Source organism: Ptychodera flava (assembly GCF_041260155.1).
Source record: "Ptychodera flava strain L36383 chromosome 3 unlocalized genomic scaffold, AS_Pfla_20210202 Scaffold_26__1_contigs__length_13983176_pilon, whole genome shotgun sequence".
Taxonomy (NCBI): Eukaryota; Metazoa; Hemichordata; class Enteropneusta; family Ptychoderidae; genus Ptychodera; species Ptychodera flava.
The window spans coordinates 11,335,550-11,350,623 of record NW_027248280.1 but is presented as its reverse complement, the minus strand read 5'-3'; positions in this window follow the sequence as shown (position 1 = coordinate 11,350,623).

Sequence of the window (15,074 nt, the reverse complement as noted above, 5' to 3'; positions counted from 1 at the left end):
GTCTATCAAAGGCTTACTTTTACATTGACATATCGTGTAGCCTTTACCATGACTATTTGAGTCTGGAGCTGACTTGTGACGCGTATGTTCTTCTCCAAGCATACAGTACACATATATCTTCTCTGAACGATTACCGCTCCGCTTTTGTCATATCCCGACTTATTGCCGCCGGACATCTCCCCTCAGTACTTGCCGTCAGTTATGGGAGGTAACGACATCCTGGAAAGGGGATATAAAGAATTCGACGTCTTCAAGACCGTTAGAACTAAGATGACGGGCTTTGCGGAATCTACGAGAGCGATACATCTCAGGCCATTGTTTATATTACTGTGTTCTACAACTGTTAAAGGTAAAGTAGTACTCCTGTTATTATTAATTAGTGTCTTTTACTTGAACTTATTTTCGCTCACATTAGTTTCCGTTCAAGAGAATGTAACAACGTATATAGGATCGGGTTGCGGAGTTTGAGCCAACTATATGTAGCCTTTAAAGGGATGTAATTCATGGCATATCATGAATATGATTTTTGTCTGCCCAGGGATTGATTGAAACTTTGTAGTATTTACAGTCTGATAAGTTTCATGACCTGAATTTCTCAAAATCGAGAAGTCAAAAACAAAACAAGTCGATCAAACAACATGATACCATTCGTTCATCACTTATAATGCTGTAAGTAGCGACATATGCCAAGTCTGCCTGTTCTTTGTTCGTCTACCATTGTAGCTGCCATTCCGAAACGATTTAGGAAGAATCGACAGAACGTCAATTGCCATCTTGCCAATTTTTCCGTAGCAAGGCACACGCTAATAGATATATATTAGTTATTAAAAACAGTTACAAAGAAAACATTTCATCTACGAAGCTAACCGAAGGAAATGTAGCATCAATTTAAATTTTATATCATTTGCCCTGTTAGTAAACGTCATTAAATCCTCTTCAGTAGTGACGGGTCACTACTTTGTCCGTTTAACATGCATCGGACACATTCATGGTCACCATCAGTACCAACTAATAATGCTTAGAGTACGTCAATACTACTTATACGATGCTATCATGCACGTCTATTAACGCCTATTAATCAGTATCACCTGTATGTATTTTGAGGTGAAGTGTAAATGAAGTTCGTTTGTTCTCATGTTCGGTAATGGGGATAAATGAAGCTGAATTCTAGCTATCATTATGGCAATACTCTACATCCTATGTTGGCCACAGTCTCTTGCTTGGTTGTAGGAAGGTCACAGTTAAGATATCGATATACAGAGAACTACATCGGCACTTGACAGTGTCTGCCTTGACGTGTTTATTGCATAAACGGCAGAAACTGTCGTAGGCCTATAACGTGTAATATTGCGACTCTATTTTTTTTACTGAATGCACAGGCGATCCCGATGGTTCACATTAACAGTACTATCCATTTACATGGCGCATTGCCTTTCCTAGCTTCTTTGCAAAATCATGTTTATTCTTGCACTTAATTTGGGAGAACACTGCACTGCATTTAACGGTTCGACTATAACGTTGGTGAGATTTTGTTTTGAGTTTTGATCAGCAAAACGCAAACGTTCGTCTTGCTGTCACTTTTAACCACATGTTTGATCCCCGGCCTCCCCACAAACGGCTGAGGCAGATTATTCATTTTAACCTTTGAAATGGCTATGCGAGAGTGAGAAAGTGAATGCGATCAGTATTTCGTACATTTTTTGTAAGTACAAGGGTTTGATTATACACAATCGTACTTAGCAACAATCACGTGACCCAATCAGCAATAATTCCCGACTGATCTCGTGATATTATTGTAATCATGATTATATTTCACTTTCTCTTAACGCTGGATTTTTTTTTGCCGGAGAAACTTAAAATAAAGGTAGATTATATATGATTATATTATACTATGCTACAATGCGCCATTCTGATTGGACGAGAACTCGTTCCGCCGATGCAAAAAACTGAAATGAAAACGTGTCGACATTATTCCTATGTTAGGGCTTCTTGGGCGTTTTCGCTTAGTTGCTAAGCCATTTCCATGACGCTCCCGTCGGCATAAAAGCAAAGTATAGGACAGTCACAGGTGTGCCGTCTACTGTCAGAAACACTACGTCACGTAAATCACGAAGTAGGTGAATACATAGTTCACAGTTTTGTGATTATGTGAAAGTAAGCCCCGCCATTGCAAAAATTGTACTGGTGAAAATGGAGTAAATTATTCACACTGTTTTATAGTCACACTATTGAAACTAATTTGGTATAATTGGATAGTGCAGTTACGTTGGATTAATCTGCAATTGTAAGCTCGGCTCCGCGTAAAACACTCGTATACGATGACGTCAAACAGAGAAAAATTATACCAATGGATTATATATTTATCACATGAACAGTCTTCTTATTTTTCTTTTGACGTAGATGTATTAAAATTATCGTAACAAATTGCACGAATATCGTTGCGATTTGTGCTTTACACACGCGGATTACTTTCATTTAAAGAGTAAAGCGGCCCGTCATCCAGTAGATACTTTCATTCATAAATCCAATCAAGCTAAAATTTGATATACATCGCATGGTATCTCGACCAACCAGACGTACGGATTCGGTCACGTGAACGTGTAAATCATTGTCTCGCGCTGTATCGATGACGGGGCAAGTCGGCCATCGCGCATCAGCGGACATACCTTTCACCGTGCTAGCGACGGATAGCTATAGTATTCAGAGTTACAAATATATTTATGAAGTCAATGCAACGACACCATCGAAAAAGTAATTCTCATTCTCAGAGATTCCATGGCTTTTGAAAATATCACACAAGTTTACGACCTTGGCGAGCGCGAAAGATTCCGTTCGATGACACACAGGGTGTACCTCATTGCATGTTTGTGCCCACAACGCTGCCGTCACCGGTCTCTGCCGGTGTCAACTCGTCAATCCCGATCTCGGTCGTCAATGTTTTCGTCTTACGGACTTTGATGTTTGCAGTGACACATATCTCGCCCATGGATACATCCTAATTTTGTTACTTGACGGAAACTCTGTTTTGAGTGTTGTCTGAGTCAACTTTCGAAGTACATCGGATTCCACAGCGCTGCCTGCACACAGCTCAACTGCTAATGTATTCGCTACAGGGTTACGCCGCGCTGCAAGTTTGATTCCGAGCGAGAATTTACGGAATTTTTTTGTGCAATGAAGGAAAGTCATCGTTGTTAGTCGAATGACTTTATGCTTGTGTCTCCTATTTCGCTTCCCGAAGATTATACTCACACATTTATTCAGTTGAACTTACATTGAGGTGTAGGTTTTGGTTTTATCGCCAACCGGGATCGCCAGGTACGACGTCCACATTGGGGTTATAACAAGAAATATGGTCGCTAAATGTGTCTTATTCGAAAGATGTGTCTGTATTTGGTGATTTTGGTTGCTCGGTTGATCTGCATCAAGGTAATATGTTTTGAAAATAAACGATGCAGTACATAATATTTAATTCACAATCTAATAGTAACCGCCTTCTAATAAGAATTCGGAAAGGGTCTACCAGTGATGTATATCATAGCCTCAACCTATACATCAGGGGCCCAAATAAGAGGAAATATTTTATACTTGACACAAATTGTTTTTAGTCCATGATAGATCTCAATTAAAGAAATGTATTCTTTAGAACGACAAATTTACTGCACACATTTATGTGAAATTTCAACAGGTTTTAATAAAAAATTAGAAAGTTTACCTACAGACGTGGCTAAGCCTATACCTTATACACCATATGACACCAAAGGTAAGATGTTTGACACAGATTATGTCTTCTGTATGATGGATCTTTATCAAGGCAAGGTCTATTTAGGATACTACATTTATTGTAAAAAATTCAATGATGTTTCAATGTCAAAAGCATTCTAGTTCTTTGTCACGCCATGCTTCTACTCTGAGATATGGCTTACAAATCTACCTTTTGCATAGGCGCCATTTGAAACAAAACATACGATAGAGGATACAGATTATATTTACTTCATTCATGTTTGACATGTATCAAAATAAGATCTACATTTGATGATGCATTTAGCACACTATATTTATTTGAGGTTTCAATATTATAAGTTTTATAATGAACAAAAAATGGAATGTGCATACCTACTGGGCCTGGCATAAAATGCACCAATGCGAACATTGCGCAAAACACTTACAAAATTATGTTTACTCCACACTGGACATTTATTTAGAGGTTATAAACGGCAAGCGATGGTATTTGGTTGCCGATATAAGACCTCTGGGGTGAAAATTAGAATATTTGGCGGAAAATACTTTTAAGCTCATTTTCACCCCGACGTTTTATGTACGCAACCAATACCCGAGCGTACCGTTTGTTACCGCATTATAATATGCAAAAATTAAATACAAATGGACGGTGTCGTTATTTGATGATTTGGGACCGAAGCTGGAACAAGGGTTCAAGAGCCAAGCCTCAACAAAAACTAAAAAAGAACATTTATGAACGCCCTTGGCACAGTTGATGCTATATAATACGGTTATGCAATGCATCAGTATCTTGACCACTCTGTGATATGGCTTATAAATCCATACCTTAAGCATTTGGACCATATGACACAAGACATATGATAGATAACACAGACTATTTCCATGCATAATTGATATGTATCAAATTAAAATCTATTTTGGATGATACATTTACCAAACTTTTTTAGTTTTAATATTGTCATTTTTCTAATGAAAATTGGGAAGTGCTAGCCTACTGGGCTTTGCATAAATACACTTTATACCAACATTGTGCCACAACATTTACAGTTGATTCAAAATTATGTTTACTCACAGTGGACTGCAGAATTTTTAAGTTCTATTGCTGAACTATGCTATAAGCAACTATCAGATTAATTTCATTAAAAATTGATCTTGTAAATGTTTGTGTTTTTTTCACCAGCCAGTGAATGCTATCGGGGTGTTCACGGGTACGATTATCGTGGCAATGTTTCGATGACTGTGAACGGGAATACATGTCAAAAGTGGACAGAACAGAGTCCGCATTCGCATGAAAGAACACCAGAAAATTTTCCAAACGCCGGCCTTGGAGAACATAACTACTGTCGTAACCCTGACGGAGAGAACAGTGCTTGGTGCTATACGACAAATCCTTCTGTTCGTTTTGAATTGTGTGATATAGGACAACCAGACAAAAATTGTGGTGAGCAAGTTTATTTTCACAAAACACTTCATTACATTCGATAAAGTGTTATTCTTAATATGTTAAACATTTTTGTAGTGATTTGTTTTTTTACAGTGAAAATATGAGGCCTAGGATATTCTTTGCAAGTTGCCCATTCTAGTCTTTGCAATAATTACATGTATCCAACGTTTTAAATACTACCGTGAGCCAGAGATGTGCCAGCTAAAGTGGTACAATCACGATACCATTTCCCATATCCATTGCTTTTTTCTGTGTACATCGTCCAAAGAGAATAAAAGAAGGGAGGCATCATCATAGCTTCGCCGAAGCTAACTCGCCTTGTATGCAACCCTGAAATTTCTCGGTTAGTTAATATGCCAAGCCGGTCGGAATATGTGAATCACGTTCACATCGATATACCAAATTCAAACTATTCGAACAGCATTTGCATGCAAGGCAGTGTGTCGAAACAGCGACTATATCCACCGTGAAGTTTGATTGAACATGAGTAAGTCACAGTCCCAGCATGAGGGACTTTAGTTTGGTGAAGGTTATAATTTGGTATTTTCAAAGTGTGACACCCGACTTGGCAATTGCGATGCGATATCAGTACAACAGAAACAAAAAGACGCTTTGTACAACACCTTGCACTAAGCTGAAAATGGTCGAAGCCAGTTCGACGTAAGAACGGTCACTCCACAAAAGATTGGAATGACTATGGAGTACAGACCTCGCTCTACTTCTATAGCTTGCAGTGTTGAACGCTAATAAACTTCATATTTGACAATACAAGTATAACTCCTACTTTAGACCCATACGTTTGAAATAGTTGCAGCTGTATAATTGATGCCTCATCTCACCTGACAAGAAAGACAGACACATTGGCTATTTATTCGACTCGACTGCATTGCAACAAGATGTAGCCTCGCCGGTCACAATCAATTTTGTGTCTAATGTGTCTAAGCAAGTGTGTGTTTTCTTAGGAACACATACGACTTTCATCACGCCTCGTCATCCTCAAAGTGACGGACAGTTTGAACGTTTTAATCATTCCTTGGTTGCGTACATACCGGCATACTCCTCACCCGTCTACAGGGGAGACGCCAAATATGCTGATGCTTGGGATGGAGATTTACTCCCCTTCTAGAAGCAACATTAGCGGCGAAGTGCCCGAAGACATGGATGGTGTTTCCAATTATTTTGTAGTCAGTTTACGAGATGGGTGCAGGAGACACACGAGCATGCACGTAAATGGCTTGATGTCACGGCGAGGTGACAGAAGTTGAGTTATGATCGTAAGGTTGCTAGGAAAGGTTTCAAAAGTGGTGACTTTGTATGGCTTAGGGATGAGCGGCGGAGAAAAGGATATGCCCCTAAATTACCAATGATATTTGAGGGTCCATATTTGGTTGTAAGCAGGATTTCAGATGTGAGGTACAGGGTAAAAGAAACTCCCCGTTCTAAACCTAAGGTGGTTCATTCATCATAGACGTCAATCAACTGTGACTTGGAAAAAATAATATCCTACAAAATTAACTAGAATTATGTAACATCTTCAAGCGTGTTCATGGTGCCACTAATGACCAATACACGTCTAGGGACACATCGTCAAGTGCCAATGTATTCTTGCATGGCAGGGCCAAAAACTGTATCGATCTTATCACTTTGACAGCCTCTCCTCAATAAAAGAGACTGTGGTCCTTCTTTAGCTCCATGGGTCAATCCATGGAGGTAAGGGTCAGCCACAGTCCGTATCGTGTTGAGGATGAGGCTGAGCATATCATGAACAGTATTGCTATAATGATGGCTACAGAATCATCGTCAATAATCCCTCATTACCTTATACTGAGAGCAAACTACTTCATTTACACTTCCCCGCGAAATTCATAAAGAAAAATAAAGGTGGCGCTTTCCGTAACCAATTAACAGGCGTTAATTGTGTAAATGTTAGCATCGGATAAGTAGAAATGCATATGATTAGAATGCAAGTTTACTGGATATGCGTCAATATAAAAATAAATCTGGGTCAGATCTCCAGCGACAAAAGTAGATATTTGACAAGTGAATGCAGAAGCACATCGTCAATAGTGAGTACGCAACAAGAATGATATGGACATTTGGTCAGACATCTGGAATCAGCTCAGTTTGCCTGTATAGTATGTGTATATATATATATATATATATATATATATATATATATATATATATATATATATATGTGTGTGTGTGTGTGTGTGTGGTGTGTGTGTGGTGTGTGTGTGTGTGTGCAATTAGCAGCATCATTCAAGGTAATTAAATTATAAATTCCGAATATATGAACTTTGGTCTAGACTGATAATTTCCTTAGTGCCCATACATATATATGCTCTTTCCACAAGCTGAACACTGGCATCCTCAATGAACCTTTATCTCTTTCACCATCATGATTGGCCGCTACAGAGAAAAATGGGGTGAAATGGTTCAGGGAGTATATGACACTGGCATTTGGTTGATTTTATAGCACAGAATATAACAAAGAAGTTGTATAGTCATATATTATAGCCAATGTCCTTCAAAGGAGAACTAAGTTTTGTACTGTGTTTTCATGATTATATATAAAGATGTTACTTTCACTGACAACGCACTATTTCATTTGTCTGGAATTATCCGTTCATAATTGTCCTTGAGCTATCTTCCACGGTATTGAATCTGAATTTTGGGATTCCCTGTTACCTTTTCCGACAGATTTAAAATATTTTTGAAGGAAACTATCACTACGAGTAGTAGTAACAAAGTACAATCACGCCTTGGCCAAAAGAATGGACAGAAGCACAGAAAAAAAAATGATTTTTTCCTTGTTAAAATAGTATCTCCAGAGACGCCCTGGAGAGTAACGTTTTACAAGGTTGAAGGCAAATCTGATGTTTAATTATTTTTACCGCAGAAACATAACACACAGCTAATGATGCAAAAAAACTGCCTTTTATTCATTACAACTTCGCCGATGGTAACTCGCCATGCTAAATCGGGGGTTGGTGTGAATCATGTGGAACACGATAATACCAAATCAAACTACTCGAACAAGATTCGAGTACTAATTGTGCTCACATGCAGTGAACAAGCTAATAGAGAACTTTGTGGTCGGACAACCTGTTACATTACCAATCGGCATTGCGTGGAAAATCTTTGACGCTAAATCTTGCCAATTGTACTATATGGTCGAGAAATTGGGGGCTTCCATCCTGCCAATGATAATGAAAAACATTCATAACAAGATTATGCGTTAAATTTGTAATAATACGTACCTTAAGGATAAGAAAAAGTTATTTTCAAATGCTATGAATACCAGGTGATATATATATATATATATATATATATATATATATATATATATATATATATATATATATATATATTAGAAATTTCATCTACAACGTCTTTATTTTACCTCAAAACGCAACGTTTCACTCTAACTTTAAAAGGAAACGTTTTCTTTTGAGGTAAAATAAAGACGTTATGATGTGAACAACCAGCTGTTGAAGTGTGTTTTAATCCTTCCAGTTTCTACCAACTTCATCCCCTCCACGCTCTACTGGGGATCATCTGATTATTTTTCGTTTCTAATATATATATATATATATATATATATATATATATATATATACCCATGACCGTATCCGTGTCTCCTCTGACACGTCGTGACGTGGAACGTAAAACATCAGGCTGATACGGCACGTTATACGTCATCAATTGTTGTTTATTTCCGATTTTGATGTTATGATGCTCATCTTGCATTTAATGATCAAATCCATCTTTTTCACTTCAATCAAAATTTACCAATATAAAACGAACTTATTACTAGTACATATGAATTTAACGTTCCTTTATTTCAGATCTAAAGAGAGTTGCAGGACAGGTTGTTGCAGACATTAAAAGTTGACGTTTACATTCTGTTGTATTTCGCGCTACTTCGTCGTTCCTGTTCACGTCAGCCATGTTTCAGCAATAGTTATTAAAGTGATTCAAACTTACAATATTTTCCATGTAATAATTATCCACCAGAACAGCGGGACGGTGACCAGAATAAGTACATTGGCTTCATTCATTTTCTGAACTGCGGTAAATTGCACTGAAATAATCCTGTTTAGACTATACACTCGACACGATACCATCAACGACTTGATCAGCTTGCTCAGACCAGCGGCAGAATATAAAAACATAGTCCTTCGAAAGACTGACCAAACTAATAAAATTTCTTTATTTTTAATTACCTTTTACAAAAATATACGGTCATGGGCTATGATAAATCGGTTATCCCACGATATCAGCGCTTGGTTGGGACGTAATGCCACTTTTGAGGGTGCGCGCCGCGTCACACTCGTATAAACTCTGCATGAATAAAATTAACCTATGAACAATAGCCTCTTGTGAATCATGCACATTGCAGAGATCGTTTGTACCGATGTCGAAAATACAAAATTGGCGAAACGTCTCTCACGTACGATGTCCTCCGAGAAAGTTACCTCCGCTGGTACCCCTCACAAACACGCTTCGAACAAACAGAAAAAAAATGATTGAGTTTCGGATCGTGTATTTTCCGAGAAGGCGTATGAAAGAATGCCCTAAAAGTACTACACGGATAGGGGCATGGTTTCTTGTGAAGAAAGGAATGTTATAAATACCGTTACCGTTGTTAAAGTTCAGATGAGGTCCAGCTGCCGAAATGGCAGTCTTGCCTGGAGGACGTCTCAGGGCAAAAGAGGATGGTACAAGCCCACACGACGACCTCTTGACCCCCGCCACAGGTGGCGCTGTATGAACGTTTGTAGGAGATAAAATTCCTTACTTTTGTAACTTCTTATATAATATATATTAACACGATTGGAACTAATTTGGGAAAATTGGATGAGAGTAATTATTAAGGAAATGTAACGAAATCGAAATTTTTACAGCTGAAATTTTACAAAATCATTGAATAGTGTAAAATTTGAAATATTGTTCTCATCGAACAAAACAACGAAAACACAACGATTATTGCATACCTCTTTCATCGGACTCATTTTCATGAAAAAAGTTCATTTTTGTGTAAATGTACTAAAGAAATTAGACAAAATGCTTAAAATTTCACTACTTGACGACTTTTGAGTCAGGGCACTTTTGAAATGCCCCTGACTTTTTCCTGAATTTAAGGCTTCATAAACATTAAATTGAGTCAGGGCACATTTTAAATGACCCTGACTGACTTAACTGTAAATCAATCGAAAAGCTTCATTTTGGTCGAGGAAAAGTGACAGACTGAGATTATTACTATTGTTTCAGGAATGAAGAAACTACAAACTCTCATATTTTCATTCAATTTGAATATTGTTCATATGTTTTGAACAATATTGCATTAGATACCATCATGCACTGATTCTTACTCATGACATTTCAACAGCATCGTAAATTTTGAATACAATCTTAAAGATGGTAAGCAAATATGGTGTAATATTCGACAATTTTCTAAAATTCTTTAGAAATGTTTCCAATCCAATTATCCCAAATTAATTCCAATCGTGTTATATATATATATATATATATATATATATATATATATATATATATATATATATATATATATATATATATATATATATATATATATATATATATATATATATATATATATATATATATGTATGTATAGGATAAAGCCCGAGTACGAGGGCTCTTCTGGTATATAAAGTCAAACCCAACGATAAAATGTCGAGGCCGCAGGCCGAGACATTTTATCGTAGGGTTGGACTTTATATACCAGAAAAGCCCGAGTACGAGGGTTTTATCCGACTTAAAAACTATCGCCCCTAACTGATATATTTTCGTTCTCAATGTGTTACGTCAACCGTCCCCTTTGTCAATGTAACATGTTTAGGATATGAATTAAAACTTTTATATGTGAAATAGCCTTCCAATGTAATGGAACATCCTATAAATGCCCTAGGGCACATTATATAAATGCCTTAGGGCACAGCAGATTTTGTGTTGCAGCTGGTTTCCGCTGTGTTACCAAATTTGAATATTAAAACGTACCAGATGTCTAGAGAATATGACATGTTTACTTTTTATTCGACAGTACTTTACTACGGCGCTGTACTTCGTTTCTGGAATTTGGTGACCAAGGCTTTATGAGTAAATAAAACAACCTGAATTGAGCACTCTGATTGGTCAATCAACAGTAGATAGTTTTAAATATATATATATATATATATATATATATATATATATATATATATATATATATATATATATATATATATATATATATATATATTTACATGACCCCTTCCGTCAGTTCGGTTGTGTTCGTTGATGTTGTTTAGCATTGAGTTAGGTATGTTTAGTCAAGACTGTCTAAGGTGTCACTTTCACACACTGACTGACTGGCTAACGCTATTAAAATGAATCGTTTTCAAACTCGTCAAAACTGTTTACAGAAATTCTGGGAAGAGAGAGGATATTTCGTGGGTTACAAAGCATGAGTTTGTTTAAGGCTAAAAGCTGAGAAAGTTCAAATAGCTGGCGTCAGAAGTGACAAACAACAGCTCAGCCATAGCACTACGGAGCAACATATGTCTATCAATAGCAATAGGTCCACTCAACATAAATGCTAAAAATTCACGAAATCCTGACATTGTTCATAAATATTACAGTCGAGAGTTTTCTAGACACTAAATATCAATTTAATCTCAGTAATAGACTCGGATGTCACATATTACACATTATTATGAGCGATAGGAACCAGCGAAAGAAAGTTCCACTCTACTCAAGGCGGCAATGTTAGCAAAGAGAACGATGCCACTCATCCAAGAGCACCTTACAATGACGTAGCAGTTTATGATATGCATCACAAAGAGAATTCGGGTTGCTGATAAGTGATAACTACAATGAAAAAGAAACTAAACATTACACTTTATCAACAATCTAGGTCACACACGTACACACACCATACATGTGTGAGTATGTGTGTGTATGTCTGTTTGTTGTATAGCAAAACCAAACGGCCCGAACATTCTAGCTAAAGTAATTTAAATAACAATTGCTCACAGCGCCCTCGGACAGGCACTATAAATAACCATTATCGCCAATTTTGAATTGCCACTTTCCATCTGCGCCACACAAAATCGGTAAGAATTGTCATATTCTATATTCTTTGTAACTTTCTAATTTACTCAGCCTATAAAGTCAGTTTAGCATTTAATTAGGATCAACACTATCCTTACACTGTTCTGTATTTGTCTGTATTCTCACTTGTAGACATATTAAACCTGATGAAGTCCTACTTTTAGGACGAAACGTTGTATCAAAATTACCAACAGAATAAACAGAAAATATACAACCAGATCAGTAGACGTGTGCAATTTTATTCATCCGCTATATATATATATATATATATATATATATATATATATATATATATATATATATATATATATATATATCACATTTATTTTATTTATGTCTATGGGGCTCAACTTATTTCGGAAAGTTGGAGTAGAATAGGAGCGTCACCGTTTCAAGAAGATTAGAATAGTGGGGAGTCAGTCACTTTTGATGTCCCCCAAAAGTTCTATTTCTCCCTCCCACCCTCAGGCCGAAAAACGTACCAGTCCTTCATGGTTACTGCAGGAACTTTTGTTGTGGGTACTACGTCGTGTTCGAGATATGTTTCCATATTTTGATGAGGTTGGTTGATTGTTCTGCATCAAAGTATATCTATTCAGGACAAACAATGCAGTACATAGTATTTAAGTCACGTTCCTAAAGTAACAGTATTTTCATAAAAGTTTGGCTTAATATCTACCTATACATCGGGGCGCATATTACAGGAAATATGTTATACTTATATATTTTCCAGAGTGTCAGATTTCAAAATATAGAGTTCTAATCGATCGTCGATATATTTACGCCGACAACGACTATGAATTGCCAAACTTTCCAATCGAAAACATCTCAAAGATAATAATTTCCATAAGTTTGTAATTTAGTCGGACTGGCTTCAAAAATATGTTGCATTGTCATCAAGCCTAATATCAATACCAGACAGGATTTATATTGTTGAACTCTGCTATGTACAGTCATCAGATTAATTGCGTTTTCATTTATAAATTATTACTGTTAAATGTTTGTGTTTTAGCAACCACTGAATGTTATCATGCTGTTGCCGGAAATGATTATCGTGGCACTGTTTCGAAGACTGTCAACGGGACTACATGTCAAGAATGGACAAAACAGAATCCGCATTCGCATCCATATACCCCAGAGAATCACCCAAACACCGGCCTTGGAGAACACAATTACTGTCGTAATCCTGATGGAAAGAAAGGCGCTTGGTGCTACACGAAAGATTCTTGTGTTCGTTGGGAATTGTGTGATATTGGACAACCAGGCGAAAATTGTGGTGAGCAAGTCGAAACGTTTTTTGTTTCCAGAAAACAGTTAATAGCACCTATTAAAACGTCTTGTTCGTCAGCCTCTACGATCAACAACTTTGTAGTGATTTGGGTTTTTTACAGTTAAAATACGTTGCCTAGGATATTCTTGCAACCTGCTCTTCATTGCGGGTTGCTCGGTCTAATCTGTGCATAAATAACATGTATCCAACAGTTGCAATAGCAACGTGAGCCCGAAAGATACACCTCCAAGTAACTTCAACTGAATAAATGAGTACTATATAATCTTCGGGAAATAGACATAGAAGGCACAAGCATTAAGTCATTCGACAAACAACGATAAATTTCCTTCATCACACAAAAAATGCCGATAATTCTCGATCGAAATCACACCTGCAGAATAGGGCTGTAGCGAAGACATAAGCTGTCGAGCTGTCTTCTGAACTCTGCAGTGCAGCGCTGTTGAATCCGACGTATTTCGAAAGTTGATTCGGACAACACTCATAATAGATTCACAAAGTTTCCGTCAAGTAAAAAAATTGGTATGTATCTACGGCAGATATTTGTGTTACGGCAAACATCAAAGTTCGTAAGGCGTAAAATTTGACGACCGAGATGGGAATATTGACAAGTTGACACCGGCGGAGACCGAAGAGGGCAGCGCTGTGCCAATCACAAGGGTACACTCTGTGTGTCGTCGAACGAAATCTTTCGGGCTCGCGAAGGTTGTAAACTTGTTATATTTTTAAAAGCAACGGGATCTCTAAGAATAAGAACCACTGTTTCGATCGTTTCATTGTATTTACTTCATAAATATATTCGCAAATATTATACATAACTCAAAATACTATGGTTATCCGTCGCTAGCACCGTGAAAGCTATGTCCGACGATGGCCGACTTGCCTTGGCATCGGTCCAGCGCGAGAGAATGATTGACACGTTCACATGACCGGATCCGTATGTCTGATTGTTGGACATACCATTCGGTGTATCAAATTTGAACTTGATCGGATTTATGAATGAATTAGTATTTGTAAACATTTGAACATCTCCTGGGTGACGCGTCGCTGTACTATCACTAAATAAAAATGAAATTAATCCCCGTAAGTAAAACACAAATCGCGACAAAAATCAGGAATATTTTACATTAATCTTGATCTACCCACACCAAAAGAAAATAAGAAGACTGTTCATGTGATAAATATATAATCCCATGCACTTATTCTATTCTATCGTAAATTATTATGTTAAATATCTGTGTGTTTTTAGCAACCAATGAATGCTATCATTCTGAACACGGGTTCGATTATCGTGGCACTGTTTCGGTGACTGTTAATGGGCATACTTGTCAAGAATGGAGAGAACAGAGTCCACATTCGCATCCAGTTACCCCAGAGCATTATCCAAACGTCGGCATTGGACAACATAACTACTGTCGTAACCCTGCCGGAGATAACACTTCTTGGTGCTATACAACAAATCTTCTGTTCGTTGGGATTGGTGTG